The sequence below is a fragment of the Hemiscyllium ocellatum genome, chromosome 24, assembly GCF_020745735.1.
Source record: "Hemiscyllium ocellatum isolate sHemOce1 chromosome 24, sHemOce1.pat.X.cur, whole genome shotgun sequence".
Classification (NCBI taxonomy): Eukaryota; Metazoa; Chordata; class Chondrichthyes; order Orectolobiformes; family Hemiscylliidae; genus Hemiscyllium; species Hemiscyllium ocellatum.
This window is the reverse complement of record NC_083424.1, coordinates 31,663,564-31,676,712: the sequence shown is the minus strand read 5'-3', so window position 1 is coordinate 31,676,712 and position 13,149 is coordinate 31,663,564. Positions and strand designations below refer to the sequence as shown.

The 13,149-nt window shown below is 41.1% G+C and overlaps 1 protein-coding gene across 1 annotated transcript in view; it reads left to right on the top strand.

Moving 5' to 3' along the window:
* The window catches only part of si:dkeyp-14d3.1 (transmembrane protein 132C), a 1,122,524-nt gene that overhangs the window by 824,330 nt on the left and 285,045 nt on the right, over positions 1 to 13,149 (top strand). The gene's annotated exons all lie outside the window — the stretch shown is intronic.

Below are 13,149 nucleotides of genomic sequence, written 5' to 3'. Positions count from 1 at the left end.
TCCTATCTCTTCCGACTCAATACACAATCTCCCACTACTGTCCTTGATCGGACCTACCCTCGTTCTCGTCATTCTCATGTTTCTCACATACGCATAAAATGCCTTGGGGTTATCCTTGATCCTATCCGCCAAGGATTTTTCATGCCCTCTCTTAGCTCTCCTAATTCTTCAGGTCCCTTCTGGCTATCCTGTATCCCTCCACTGCTCTGTCTGAACCCTGTTTCCTCAACCTTATGTAAGCCTCCTTCTTCCTCTTTACTAGACATTCAACCTCCCTCGTCAACCAAGGCTTCCTCACACGACCATTTCTTTCCTGCCTGACAGGTACATACATATCAAGGACACGTCATATCTGCTCCTTGAAAAAGTTCCACATTTCCACCACATCCTTCCCTGACAACCTATGCTCCCAACTTATGCTCCTCAAATCCTGTCTTACAGCATCGTAATTTCCCTTCCCCCAGTTGTAAAATCTACCCTGTTGTGCGCACCTATCTCTCTCCATAACCGAGGTGAAAGTCACAGAATTGTGGTCACCATCACCAAAATGTTCACCCACTAACAAGCCCATCACTTGTCCCGGTTCATTACTGAGTACCAAATCCAATATGGCCTCCCCTCTGGTTGGACAATCTACATACTGAGTTAGAAAAGCTTCCTGGACACACTGCACAAACACCGCCCCATCCAATCTACTTGATCTAAAGAGCTTCCAATCAATATTTGGGAAGTTGAAGTCGCCCATGACTATGACCCTGTGGCTTCTGCACCTTTCCAAAATCTGTTTCCCAATCTGTTTCTCCACATCTCTGCTGCTATTGGGGGGCCTATAGTAACACCCAACAAGGTGACTGCTCCTTCCCTATTTCTGACTTCAGCCCATACTACCTCCAAAGGCAGATCCCCCTCAAACTTCCTTTCTGCAGCTGTTATACCATTTCTAATTAGCAATGCCACCACCCCTCCTTTTTTACCACCCTCCCTAATCTTAATGAAACATCTGTAACCAGGAACCTCCAACAACCATTCCTGTCCCTCATCTATCCACGTTTCCGTGATGGCCACAACATCGTAGTCCTAGGTACCGATCCACGCCTTAAGTTCACCCACCTTATTTCTAATACTCCTTGCGTTGAAGTATACGCCCTTGAACCCATCTCTGTGTCCGCAAGTATTCCCTGTCAGTGCTACCTTCTCCACAGCCTCCCTACATTCTTGGACATCCTGACAAACAGCTAGCTTACTTGCTGGACTACAAGTCCGGAACCCATCCCCCTGCCAAATTAGTTTAAACCCCCCCGAAGAGTGCTAGCAAACCTACCCCCAGGATATTGGTGCCCTTCTGGTTCAGGTGCAACCCGTCCTGTTTGTACAGATCCCACCTTCCCCAGAATGCAATCCAATTGTCCAAATGCCTGAAGCCCTCCCTCCTACACCATCCTTGCAGCCACGTGTTCAACTGCACTCTCTCCCTATTCCTTGCCTCACTGTCACGTGGCACCGGCAACAACCCAGAGATGATGACACTGTCTGTCCTAGCTTTTAGCTTCCAGCCCAACTCCCTGAGCTCTTGAATGACCTCCCCACCCCTCTTCCTACCTATGTCGTTGGTGCCAATGTGTACCACGACTTCTGGCTGCACACCCTCCCCCTTAAGGATTCTGAAGACACGGTCCGAGATGTCTCAGACCCTGGCACCTGGGAGGCAACAAACCATCCGAGACTCTCGCCCATGTCCACAGAACCGCCTGTCCGTCCCTCTAACTAGAGAGTCTCCTATAACTAGCGCTCTCCTCCTCTCCCCCTTTCCCTTCTGAGTCTCAGAGCCAGACCTCACACCACAGACCCCATCACTGCAGCTTACACCTGCAAGAATGTCCCCTCCAACAGTTTCCAAAGCTGTATACTTATTGTTTAGGGGAACGACCACAGGGGAACCCTGCACTGCCTGCTTCTTCCCCTTCCCACCTCTAACTGTTACCCAGCTACCTCTGTTCTCCGGCGTAACTATGTCCCTGTAGCTTCTATCAATCACGCTCTCAGCCTCTCGAATAATCCCCAGTTCATCCAACTCCAGTTCCAGTTTCCTAACCCGTTCGGTGAGGAGCAGGATCTGACTGCATTTCCTGCAGACGAAGTCAGCAGGAGTATCGGTGGTCACCCCTACCTCAAACATCCTGCAGGAGGAACATTCCACTGCCTGCGCTGCCATGACTGTACACTTTGTCTCCAAAACAAGAACACTGAGTCAATAACACTGAGTCGCTTACCTGTGGACTTTAAAGTTAGGTTAGAGGAGGAGGATGGGAGGGAGGCCCTACGAAGTAGGGCCTGGGGTCTAGAACACACCCACTCAAATACCAATCACTTACCTTCCCGACCAGCTCTGCGCTCCAACCTCACTTCCGCCCAGCTCGCGCAGCTCTCTGCGGTGAAAAGGACTTCTTTCCTTGGAGACAAGAGTGCTAAAAAGAGGCCTGATGGCTGGCTACAGCAGGGAGTAACTGTTCCAGTTCCTCAAAGGCTCAAGAACCAGAAGGCCAAAGATCTCCAGAAGAAGCAAGGGCAAAGTTCAAAATTATTAATCCACTCAGTGACAAGTTAGAGTATGTAATGGCCTGCTTGCACGTCTGGTGGAAGCAGGTTCGATTGAGGCATTTAAGAGGGTATTGGATGGTTATTGGATAAAAATAATGTAGAGGGGTAGAGGTAAAAAGCAGTACATTGGCACTCAGTAATGGTGCTCATTTAACCCCCTTCTGTACGATAACACATTTATGATTCAGTGACATGATAGTCTGGATGACTTTAGTTTGTGCTGTTAATGTCCATGAGTCTGGGAATTGCTTTGTGATGTCTGGTAGTTGTGCAAAACACGACATAAGTGCAAATCTTTCTCTTTTTTTTCAGTAGTTCCATGAAAAGATTTAGAATAGTGTAGTTATATGAAGCTCAAAATCAAACATTGCTCAGGATGAAAATTCTACGGAAAACTAAAGTTTAGAAATTGGTGTAAGGCATTGTGATGGACTTTGAATTGGAAAACTTATGTGCTAGTGTCCTAGTGGTGCTAATGGAATTTGATTGCTAATATTAATTTTCTACATATTTTTTATTTTCCCCTTAATTTTTTACATTTATTGTTGTAGCTTTTTGTGATCAGTAATGTAGTGAATGTTATAACACTTAATGAAAATTTCATGTGATGTAACTTAAAATTCTATTGAAAAGCCTTTCAGATATTTGTTGGTTGTGAATATTGTTTTTTGTTCCAAAGGGTGTGTGTGGAGAATAGGTGAATAGATAGTATAAGATGTGTGCAAAATCCTACACAATATTGATATAATGAACAAATAATTAATAACAAACACAGAAATTGATGGAAAAGCTCTGCAGGTCTGGAAGTGTCTGTGGAGAGAAATCACCATAAACCTTTCAGATTGAGTGACCCTCAGAGTGTTCCTCAAAATAACTGATTACCTGGTTCTCAAACCATCACGAGTTAGTATTCCTCTGGATTAACATGTCCTGTTACATTCTTACACCACATATTTTAAACTAAAACCAAGGCTGATGGTTTAAAGCATTTCTGATGCGCAGTATTAAATTGTCGCTGAAGCCCTTGCTGGTTAGATCGATGATTCCTCTGCACGTTTTGAAGAGTAGGAAAGACGGCCAGACCATGTTTATTAATCAACCAGCATCAGGAAAAACAGATCCAATCACTGATAATTGAACTGTTTGCTGTTTGCAGGACCTTGCTGTGCACAATCAGCTGTACGTCCCATTTCCCTACACAAGTGATTGGATTTCTCTAAATGCAGTTCATCGGTATGAGTGTTCCCAAGTGCTGAATGTAAATTTATTGGACTGCTTGAGAAGAGCTTCTAAAATTACTGTGTGCATGGGCAATGATGAAGAATCACATTTTATTCTCTCTGTCCAAAGGAGTAAAGAACAGATATGTGGTCGAGTTAAATTCTGACTCTTTAGGCACTCCAATTTTCACACTAGTGCATTTGGAATCCAGAAATAACAGATTGGCAATGTGTAGTTTATCTACTAGTGCTTCTGGTCATGGCTTTTAATGATGGGATTCTGGCAATCACAAAGTTTTCAATTCGAGTTCATAAATGATGGTCAGCCTCCAAGCACACAGAGTACAGGCTACAGGTATCGATCACTGTTGTTTAACTACACTGTGCAAATATTAATATTCATGAAATACACATTAATTATTTGTTTTCTTTACCTTGTGTTTGGACACTAGAAAGATTATGTCTTTAAACACACAGTTAGGTTGGAGCACTGTTATAATCAGTCCCAGGGTGAGGCCTTCCATTTTGTTACAGTTACAGGTCACATACCCCAAATTATCAACCTCCCAAGTGAGGAGAGATGAATTGGCTTCCCTTCTTCATTCACCAGCCTCTAGTTGGATGCAACAAGGTTAATTTCAAAAGGATCTCTTACCTTGAGCATGCATTTCTTCCAGACGAAATAAGTTGGTGTTTTAAAAGGAGCCAATTTAAACAGGGGTTTTTTTTTGACAAAAAAGTGAGTTTATTGGTTAGTAAAGGTGACAAGAACTCAAAATGTGACACACAAACACACTGATTAAAAGTGTGAAGTAAATACAAAAAAAAACAAATTGTAAAAGATAGATGTGCCACGAATTGTTCCCCTCACAGCACAGCCTACCTCTGCTCCTTGACTCCATGGTCATCACCCAGTCAGATACACTGACCAAGATTGCAATTGGCAATTAATCCCTGTTCTTTTGGACTCATGGAAGGAGAAACAAGCATGTCTGCTATCCAGGCTGCTTTCTTTGCTCCTATCATGTTCTCAGTCTAAGATAACCTGCAGGGGATATTACAGATTGCAATGCATTTCCCCTTGTCAGATGTTTCAGTGTTTTGAGGCTGAGGATAAACCAAACAAATCTTCAATCACTAAATTTCATTGCTCAAAATTTATATCCTCAACCTTTTTTTCCGGCTACATGTTTGTCTTTAAAAATATATATAATTAAGAGTTCAATATGTACATTCAGCCTGCAGGTGTTCTGGGATTATGACCACCATCAGTGTTATAACATTAGCAGGCAGAGATTGTAGACTTCTAGTTAGCAGTAAAGAACTTTGAAGATGGTTTTTCACATTTCATTTAGAAAAATCCCCTCATTAGTTCCTTGGAAACCAATTACTGTGTAGTGAGTCAGTTCTGATTGGCTCAAAATTAGGAATTCAAATTATACTGTTATTTCTCTGCAGACTTTATTGGGGATACAAAGTAAATACCTTTTTGATTAAATTAACTTGAAATCTGCTCAGTTTCACTCTGACCTTTGATGTATTGTTCAGTTTAAGTGAGGTGACAATGCTGACCTTTGTCCTTGGCCAGGGTTACCTATTCATGTCCTCCTACTCCCTCTGCCTTTCACCAGCATGATGTTCTGTGTGTGCCAGTTCAGAAGTCTCTTATTTGGCCTTTGTTCCACACATTGTGTTGATGAGCTACTTCATCAGTGGCTTTTTTTTAAATGGCTTATTGACATTTCCTGGAAATGATTAATTTATTTGTAAAGATTGGTCAGGACTGAAGTGAGAAATGGAAAGGACTGGAATAAAACTAAATGGTAAATTTTGCTGCCAAATGTTTGTCTAATTATTGAAGCAGACGCTGCTGACTGGTGTGAGTGACCAATCATCCTGGATTCAACAGGACTGTTCTGTAATCGGAAGGGTCACTGGACCCAAAACATTACCCCTGCTTTCTCTCCATAGATGCTGCCAGACCTGCTGGGTTTTTTTTCTGCATTCTCTGTTTTTCTTTCTGTAGTTGGTGTGGTTTTCCCATGTCCTGGGTTATTTGCTGCTGGGACGTCCTGTATCCCATCTTTCTAAGACAACAACTGGGCAGTTTTTATTGTGAATCTCCCCTTGCTGCCATCTGAGGAGATTTGATTTTCATGTTTCTTTAGTACCAACCTGTGACTCCTGCTCCAACTCAAATCCCAGTGCCCAGCTCCCTCCAACCTGCTGCTGTTTAGTCACATGCTGTCAGTTATGAGCAAGGGGATCCAAGATGGCGGTGATCTGAGCAGCTCAGTTTTGCTGAATTCTGCACCCCAGTCCAGCAGTAGTGATATATTTACACCCCCCAACTTACCTCAGAGAAAGTTAATGTTAAGCAGTTTTGAATCTGTTTAAATCCATTTGCAGTCTGTTACCAGGACTGTCAAACTCACACCATGCTCTCCCTTGCCATCTCATCTCCAAATTCACTCTGATTCCTCGAATCCTCTCAACACTGTCTCATCTCCTTATCTGCAAGTGGGACTGCTATTTCTGGACTGATTCCAATTAATTTCTGATCCTTTTAAATTACACCTTAAAATTCTAGGTGTGATACAGAGCAAGAGACATAGATAGATAGATATAATAATAATAGAAGCCTTGAGATAGATAGCAATAGAGATATAGAGGTGGGTGGAGATATGGAGATAGGTAGAGTTATTGAGATAGAGATATAGTGGTAGATCGAGATGTAGTGATAGAGAGACACTTCAAGATATCGAGATAGATAGTGATGTGATAGAAATAGACAGAAACAAATAGGTACAAAGATAATTGATAGACAAATGGAAATATATACACCCCCACCCCCAGTGCTTTAGTCTTCTTGTTAGAGAGTTGTTCAAGATTGATGATGACTTTCTTCCAATGTGAGTCCTGAAATGACTAAACAATCCAATGCTGGATACGCACCGGTAGTGCAGATGATGTTTGAAAAGGTGAGTGGGTGCAATGCCATGCTCTTTTTACACACTGTTTTCACTTTTTCCCAGGCTCCACCTGGGCATGTTGAAGATGCTGGAGGTGGTTGGCACTTATGCGCATGTTCTTCTCCCGCAAGAGATTGACTCAAGTCAATGGGCATGTTGCATTTCTTTTCAGAGACACTTTGAGGATGTCTCAGAAGTGTTTTCTCTGCTCACCTGGTATCCACTTAACATGACAGACCTCGAAGTAGAGAGCTTGTTTTTATGTCAGTCACATGGAGGATGTAGCCTACCCAATGCAGCTTGATGACCATAAACAGTGCCTTAATGCTGGAGGACGGTCTCTATGTGCAGCGATACTCCCACAGCCTTAACCTTCTCCTCTATCCCAACACCTACTCCCAGTGATCCCAGCAACATCCATGACTCCCATGGATCCACATGCCAAAGTGTCCGCTTCAGTTACCCTGAGATTTGGTCACCCAGCATTTCAGTTTTCACAACTATTTGTTGTTTTATGTGAGGATAATGCTGTCATCAATTGTTAACATGTCCCACCAATACATCGCAAAGCGTTAGATCAAGATTGTTGCAAAAGTTGTTTTGTTGACAACCTACTACTTGCAGTATTCGAACCTTTGAGGTTATAAATCATTGCTTGGGTCACTGCTAGTTCCCTCAGCTCTTAATCAAGTGCTAATAAGTGTCTGTAGTTTCAATTAGACAGTAGCATTGTGTAGAAATGGTTCTGAGCTTGAGTTAATGTCCACATTAACTTTATTTTTATCGATAGCCTAATGGATAATAAAATCTGATAATGCGCCAGACAGCTATCAGCTTGCATTTAACTTAACATCATATTAAACATTAAATCAAAAATTTGGAAAGGCACACCACATCTTTCTTTTACCAAACTATTCCTACTTGTATCCAGTAGAGTTCATATATTATGGTTCATTGCAAACTCTTGTCATAAATTCTGGTTTAATTCATCTGTGCAGTGGAGAGCAGCCCTGGAGCACAATGTGCTTATTAAAGCTTGAAGCAAATGTTCTGCATTGCATGATTAGCTTTGAAGAACTGTTCTGTGTAAAAACATTTTCCCACATCAGACAATGGTGGAGGAATAGGGGAAACTGGTTCTGCATTGACAATTAGCCTGGTAAATGTTAACCTTTGTGCATCTGGTGGATGCATGAAAGTGGTATTACAAGACAAGTCAACGGGGTTGATGCTGATCCAACCTCTAGTTTAATAGATAATTTAGATCAATTACTACAGGCCTTAGCCTAGTATTTATCTTGTTCCTTTCTAACAGAAATATTTAATTATCCATTAAAGTTTGAACTAATGCTGGTATTTGCTGTACAGTTTGATTGAGACTATTTTTTAACAATTTGCTGTTTGTTTTGGCATGGAGCCTTTATATATGCTGAGATTTCAGGCTTTGTGTGGACATTATTTGTATTTTGCTTAATTTGTTTGTTTCTAATTAATTTGCACGTCAAATTTTGATATTACGCCAATCCTTTATTTATGGAAGTAACTGTAGTGAGCAACCAATCATAATTGTGCTTTGTAAATAATCTCGTTACAAGTTGCCATTTCTCTTAGCATGATATAGATTTAGTTAATTGAATATCTTCAAAATATATTGCTAGTTTCCCTGAAACTATTAAGCAGACCAAATTAATTTAATGTTGCCTAGAGAAGTTACAGCAACCAAACTGTAGAATGGAAATGATTTTAATTAGGAAAAGATTAATCAAGATTTAATACTATAGGTATTGGGCAGCATGGTGGCTCAGTGGTTAGCACTGCTGCCCCACAGTGTCAGGGACCCAGGTTTGATTCCATCCTCGGGTGACTGTCCGTGTGGAGTTTGCCCATTCTCCTTGTGTCTGTGCGGGTTTCCTTCGGGTGTTCCAATTTCCTCCCACAGTCCAAAGATGTGCAGGCCAGGTGGATTGGCCACGAGAATTTCAAGGATAGGGTAAGAGGTGTGTCTGAGTGGGATGCTCTTCAGTTGGGTTAGTGTGGACTTGATGGGCCTGGTTCTACACTGTAGGGATTCTTTGATCCAGGAAAGGGCATAGCACAATGTACACCCTGGTTTACAAGGGCAAGCCTCCATTGCCAGATTCCAAATTTCCAACAGAGTCCTTTCATGTTTCTTTTGATGCCAAAACAATCTCTCTCTCAAAGATATACCTAGTTTTGAGTGGCAGACCCTTTAAAGATCACTGATTATGCTACTCAACACTTTATCTTGCAACATGCATGCATGTAGTTTGCATATATAGTGTATGCTTTATTGGTTGGTGCAAGCAATTGGGTTTGGACTCGATTTAAGTATTGGGACAGGTGGATGTGCTTGGTAAACCATTGTAAGGCCTGATCCGAAGGGGAGACAGATAAACTTTATGGCCCAGTGGAAACATTCTTTCTCTTTAGAGTTCTTGTGTACTCTTTGCCCGGCTTTAAGACAGCGTTGTAATCAAGATGAGAACCACTTTCACCGTGGCTGATGAGTTGTGGAGGGGATGGACCAATTGATCCAGTTCAAACACATTTCATAAGTATGTCTACTTGACAATTGTTCTGTGTTTAAGAGATGAACACTGGCATTTTCCTTGCCCTCATCACTTGTTGAAAAGTATTTCCGAGTTTGAATTGTTAATATGAAGTAATTCATTTGAAATCATCAGAGAGAAGCAAAGAGACTCTTCCTAGAGGATCAGCAAAAGCCACTTTAAGGACCTTGACTTGCTTTGCTTTCTATTGTAATGTAGCACAGTCACTTGGCTATTTCTCTTATGAAGAGGAGGTGCAGTTAATCCTACACGTTCTGTGTTTTCACAGCTCATCATTGTTCCTATTCATTTATTCATTTTGAACTACATTGTTGTGGCAATTGTAATGTTCTCTCCAAAGTGCAGCTGAAAATGAATGAAATTTTAGAGCTGTAAGACAATTAGCTACTGCAGTAAATAGTGAAAAAGAATTTGAATTGTAGTCTGCAACTTTAAATGCTTGGTGAGTCAGGATGGCTACGAATTTTCCAGTTCCTAATACTGTGGAAATGAAAGACAATCTGAGACAGAATTGACATTTCTTCCAGTGTCAATGGCAAAATCATGATTTAGTCACAGAATTAAAGAAAAGGCCTGAATGAATAAGAATATTAACTGCTATCAGTGCTGGGGAAAGTATGCTACAAGTTGTACTGTACCTTACATCTCTCTGAGGTGCATAAAAACCAGGTTGAAGAGATTTTGAAAGGTTTCATAGAATCATAGAATCCGTACAGTGTGAATGCAGGCCATTCAGCCCATTGAGTCCATACCAACCCTCCAAAGACCATCCCACCGAGTCTCATCCCATAGCTGATCGACCTAACTTACACATCCCTGAACACTACGGGCAATTAGGCATGGCTAATCCACCTAACTTGCACATCTTTGCAATTAAAGACACATTTTGAAGCCTCAGCTAATCTAACTGATGAACAGCACATGGGTCACATCAGATTTCGGGGAGAGGGACAATAATTACAATTAGGTCATTGCGCTGACCCTTCTAACTGAATCATGGGAGTTTTGACAACTGAAAGATTATCCCATAACTGATAGTATTCCCTTCAACATAAGAGATCCTGCTGTGTGAGCATATTTACTGAGTGAAGAGAAATGTTCTCAAGAAATCTAAACACAAGTACAGAAACTCCAAAAGAATTACAAGTGGGCCAGTTGAAGATCAAAGCAGAATACAAGGTGTAAATATTATGAAAGGCACTGCGCAAAAGAAAAGGAGGCACATTTAGTGTTGTAGAATGCGGTGTTTGAACTATAAGTTGATTTTCTAGCTATACACTTGCTTGCAGACAGAAACAAAGCAAGCAGATGAAAACAGTTGCTGGTGAGATATCAGACAATGATTCTGATGACTCTCTCTACACCATACAACAGGTCATCAGTATCAAGTCTAAAAGTTTCTGACTGCTAAAGCGATGACTGCAGAAGAGAGCTGCGTGTGAAATGTCAAATAAGCATCAATACATTTTGTAATATCATGAGTTTTACAGACCAGCATGCTGTGCCTTGAGATGGTGACTTGAAAATGAAGCTCTGAAAGGTAAATCTGATGCATTGTGATGGATTGATGCAAGCAGAACAAATGAAAACAGGGAGCCCAGTATACTGAGAGGAATGAAGATCTGAAGTTCCACTTAGTAGACATTAAATGGAGTACCTTGACCTCAGCTTCGGCAAGTCTAAAGCTTCTACTGGTATTCCTACACAAGTCAGAAGAGATTTGCAGCCACTGCGCCTTTGACTACTGAATGAATCCTGAAAAGGTACTAAGATATTTACACAGGTCTTGATTTGGAGACGCCAGTGTTGGACTGGGATGTATAAAGTTAAAAATCACACAACACCAGTTTATACTCCAACAAGTTTATTTGGAAGCACTAGCTTTTGGAGCACCGCTCCTTCATCAGGTAGTTGACACGTTGACAACCACCTGATGAAGGAGCGTCGCTCCAAAAGCTAGCGCTTCCAAATAAACCTGTTGGACTATAACCTGGTGTTGTGTGATTTTTTAACTTTACACATATCTTGGATGTCTTCCTGGTGAATATCATCTTCGAGCTAATAAGAGTCTGGGACAAATGTAGCATCTTTTACCAAGGCAGTTCCAGCTGCCCTCAAGTCCAGATAAGTAGAAAATAAGATAGAAGAGATAGAAAAGGGTGTAATCAAGAAAGTGACGACTCCTTCAGAATGGATTGGCAACGTGGTAGCAATGAAATACTGTGAATATGTGTCAATCCAAAAGATCTCCAGGAAGCTTTGAAGATATCTCAGTGTCTCATGTAGACCATTGAAGAAATTTTGCCAAATCTTTCCAAGGTAAAGGTCTTTCATCCAGTTTGTGAAGTAGTTTATTGTCAAATGAAGCCTGGATGATTAAGTATATTTTTTGAACTACAGTCTGGCTGCCCTTTGGGAGATGCAGATGATTGATTGTTTTTGATTTGATTTTGATTTGACTTGATTTGATTTATTGTTGTCACATGTACCTATGTATGGTGGAAAGTTTTGTTTTGCATGCAGTATGGCCAGATCATAACATACAAAGACATACAGACCATAGGGTGAACAGAACAATGCAGTCAAAATTAAGGCTGCACAGGAGGTGTACAAAAGCAAAAACAACTTTAGATTAGAAATTTGAGAGGTCCATTAGACAATGTAATAACAGTGGCGAAGAAGCTGCTCTGGGAGTGTATCAACACAAAAGGCATGAGCTGGTCAGTCATCATTCTGGAATGGAAACTATTGTGATGATCTGTCAGTTTTTGGATGTGGAAAGAGAACGGAACAAGCAATCATAGATCATAATCAGAACCTGATGTGTCTGCTAAAGAGAGCTCACCAGATGAACCTGAGGTTGAACAAGGTAACGTTGCAGTCGACGATGCCTGAAGCTAAGCACATGGGTCCTGTCAACTGACAAGTTGAGGGATATAGCAGGGATACACTGACCAATAGATGTGAAAATGGTGCAATGATTTGTTGGATTCATGAACTATCTAGCAGAGTTCTTGCTTAATTTGTCATCAGTGTGATTTGTGCAAGAGATCCTGGGTTCCAATCCCAAATCCTGGATGACACCCAGTTTGTTATGGATCAGACCAAACCCCCTCCAAATATATCAAGGAGATAGCGTCAACCCTAAGTTTTCTTTTATTTACAGGCAAGTGTAAGGTGCTATGTTCCAGATTTAATTTGATTGGTCACACTACTCAGCTTCGAGTAAGACTCATTTTATTCTTACCATACAATCTTAAATTATAAGCAAAGGGAAAAATAATTTGTATGACTTAAATAATCTATTATTCTGTTAAGTTTTCCAATAGTGTTAAAGCAAGTGTTCCAATATAATAACATCCCATCAATACACCATTGGCAAAGACAAACTCAGTAAAATAGATTGTCTCACATGCGATGTTTCTCCAGTCCAGGAGAAAAACAAAACATCCAACGAATGGCAGAGAGAGAGAATTCCAGCTTTTATGCTGTGGCTGAGAGAGATGTATGGCAGCTTCCACAGACGACTTTGAAATCCCAGCTACTGAAAGCAAAACTAAAACCTTGATTCTATGGGAGCTTGACCCCATCCATTCCTGCTGCTTCTATTGTTCTAACTTTAAAACAAAACCCAGGGCCTCACAAGCTGTTTAATTCATTGGCTTGAAAGAAACAGCTTGGTACCTCTGTCTCAATGTCCCTTCATAAAAAAAGATAAAGTGCACCTCTTAAAGCTATAGTATTGCCATATAAGAATGAATCTCCCCA